The sequence below is a fragment of the Felis catus genome, chromosome B2 (genome assembly GCF_018350175.1).
Source record: "Felis catus isolate Fca126 chromosome B2, F.catus_Fca126_mat1.0, whole genome shotgun sequence".
In the NCBI taxonomy this organism is placed as follows: Eukaryota; Metazoa; Chordata; class Mammalia; order Carnivora; family Felidae; genus Felis; species Felis catus.
In genome coordinates, this window is record NC_058372.1 from 32,896,824 (window position 1) to 32,900,012 (window position 3,189).

Sequence of the window (3,189 nt, forward strand, 5' to 3'; positions counted from 1 at the left end):
GGGGCGCCTGGGTGGCGCAGTCGGTTAAGCGTCCAACTTCAGCCAGGTCACGATCTCGCGGTCCATGAGTTCGAGCCCCACGTCGGGCTCTGGGCTGATGGCTCAGAGCCTGGAGCCTGTTTCCGATTCTGTGTCTCCCTCTCTCTCTGCCCCTCCCCCGTTCATGCTCTGTCTCTCTCTGTCCCAAAAATAAATAAAAAACGTTGAAAAAAAAATTAAAAAAAAAAAAAGAAATACATGAAATGACCTTTAATAATATATTTCATTTAAGGCAATATGACCAAATAGTATCATGTCAACATATAATCAACATACAAAAAATCAGTATTGCTACGGGTTGTTTTGTTCTAAGCCTTGGAAATCCACAGTACTTGGCACTTCGAGCGCATCTCAATTCGGACCCCCCATGTTTCAGGGGCTCAGTTGCCACCTGGGCCTGGTGGCAACAGTAATGGGCAGCACAGTCTAGATGTCAGATAAGGGCTATGGAATTCAAAAAAAAAAAAGTAGAGCAAGGTTAGGGGGTGGGGAGAGCTGGGTGGGGGAGGGGCAGGATTCAGAGAACTGAGACTTGTAGGTATTCTGAATCCAAGTCACCTGACCTTACTGAACCCCAATTTCCTCATCTACAAAATGGAGATGTGATTTCCCCCCTCCTATCTAGGAGTAATGAGCACTCATGCTATTTTTGTCCCCACCCCTCCAGCTGTCTATACCACTGGCCAGCGCACAGGCTCCCAATCTCTGAGTCACACCCCAACACCCCCAACACTTTGTGACCACCAAACGCCACCTAGCTCCCCACCCCACCTCCACTCTCTCCACCTTTTATCCGTTTCTACCCCTTCCTACAGCAAGATACTTAATCTCTTTGGACCTCAGTTTCACTGTGGGATGGATACTCAGAGCTCTTGAGAGAAAAGTATTGTAGACTTCTGGGGACCAAGCCACCGCTTAAGCTGGCCCCAGGTGCCAACCTCATGATACTGGAAAGGTCAATTCCCTCTTTGAGAACTAGAAGGATTTCTGCCCACAAAAGATATCCTGCTCACAAAAACCCCTCCCACCAAGGACAAGACTGCCAGAAAAAGACATGCATAGAACTGTGGGCAGAGCCCAGGAGCAGGGGTTGAGGACAGAGGGACCCAAGCCAAGGGGTTGCTGTGGGAAAGGTTCTAGATCACCTTTATACACCCCACCTTCAGGGCAGGTAGGCCAGCAGGCCCACAAACCCAAGGGAAGTTCCAGGATCAACTCCTCCTTGGCTCCGAGGCCCCAGCAAGGCTGGAAGTGGGGGATGGGAGCAGGCCCCGAAATGACCCAGACAAAGGAGACAGCAGGGTCTGGGCTTGGGATGCAGACGGCCCTCACCCCTCACCCCACCCCCAAGGCCTGGGAATTGGCAGGGCACCCTGGATGGTGACCCAGAAACCTGGCTGTCAGCAGCTCCTGCCTGGCACTGTCCACACTGAGCTAGCTCCGCTGCTTCCCGTAGGAGTCCCTGGCAGCTGCCAGTGAGGCAAGCCCTTGGATTTTCTCTGCCCACCGGCTTCCTGCTCTACTCCTGGAGACCCACCCCAGACTCTCCAAGGTGGCCCAGATCCTAGTCGCTGTATTTTCCTCATCCAGACCTCAGAGTGGGGAAAGGGGAGAGGGTGTCCAAGCTCAGGTTCACCATCTGTCCACCAGGGCCATTCGGGTATTCAAGCCCCAGAGGGCCACCGACCCCATAGCGGCTGGGTTCCTACAAAGTAAGTAAGAAGACTAAGAATGGCGCCATTCAATTCTCAGTAAGGAGTAGGCCCAGGAAGACCTACGACCCCCGGGTCTTCATGGAGTGGGAGAGAGGCCTGGCGGCTGGGTGAGCAGGGAGTAATGAGGATTAAGCCAGCGTGATGGAGAGGTGAGCCGGGCAGGCCCGTCCCGGCCGCCATCTCCTAGCCAGATTCCAGACCAGCAGGCTCGCCCTGCTCCGCCCGCCTCCCTCCTCCTCCGCCCTCCCGCCAGTGGCTACCTCCCCTCCCCCAGCCTGCTTCTCTCCCCTCCCCCCAGCTACCCACTTCCTCCGCCCCTCCCCCAGCTCCTTTGGCTCTCATTCATCCATCCATTCACCAAACTTGTGCTGAGCGCCAAGGCCCCCTTAAGCCCTGGTGCGAGGCTCGGGGGTGGGGAGAAGAACAAAACAAAGCCCCGGAGGATTCCGACAAATCCCCGGCCTGGTGTTGGCTCCTCCCCTCACCCCTAGCCCACCTCCTCCTCAACCCCGGCCCCCACCCTTCGACCTCCACCCTGTTCTCCCTTTCTCTCTCCAGACTCTGGCCGGCCAGGCCCTGAGCCGAGCCCAGGCATCCCACGTGCTACTGGGATCAGGCAGGCAGCAGTCCTCCCGCTCGTCCCCAGTATGGAGACCCCAGAGTCACGCTCTCAAGCCCTAAGAAAGGTTCACGGGGTCCTGGAGGAGACGGAGCACTGTGGGACCCAGGACACATTCCCAGTTAGAGTGGCGTGCCGCTACGGAGACAGAAGGACCCAGCGGGGACCCATGCAACCCCAGACATTGGGTAGGAGGGCGCCTCCCCACAAGTTGTGGAGGACAGTCACTCTTGAAGACTTCAGGGGTCACTATTCCCCTTCCCCAGCCCCAGCACTTAGTCTCACCCAGCTTGGAAGGCAGGCAGGGAATAGAGACAAGAGAAACAAGTTAAAGACCACAAGAGATTCTCCTGAACCCTCGGGGCCTGTTCTCAAAAGGGTGTGAGGTGGGGGAGAGCAGGTGGCCAAAGGTGCAGGACTGGAGTCCCCAAGTACTAGAGCTGGCGAACAAACTGACATGAACGTCCAACCCCAGAGGGCGTGTGGCCTGGAGAGAAACCCAGCCCAGGGCCTCAAGCCGGACTCCAGAACACAGCTCAGCCCCCAGAGAGCAGGGTCACAGGCCCGCAGTCGCTGTCCTAACATTTCCTTCCACTGGCTCACCTGGATGGGCTTTCATAGTCCACACAGCTTTAAAGTGGGTGCACTTCCAGCCATTCCTGTTTGGGGCACTGGATATTATCAGGTAGCTCCCCAGACCAAAGGGAAACTATTTTGTCCCATGCAAAGCTTAAATCTGACACTCACCCAAAGCACACCCTGGAGAGCCGCCACCACTGCCCGGCCACCAACCAACAAGCAACCCAGCCGGTCCGC

The 3,189-nt window shown here is 56.3% G+C and overlaps 1 long non-coding RNA gene across 1 annotated transcript; it reads right to left on the reverse strand.

Moving 5' to 3' along the window:
* Positions 1-243: 243 nt before the first annotated feature.
* LOC109499633 lies at positions 244-2,064 on the reverse strand. Its single transcript, XR_002157009.2, has 2 exons — positions 1,632-2,064; positions 244-483 (listed from the first exon to the last, which is right to left on the reverse strand). It is a non-coding gene; the product is annotated as an uncharacterized LOC109499633 (long non-coding RNA).
* Between the last annotated feature and the right edge of the window lie 1,125 nt (positions 2,065-3,189).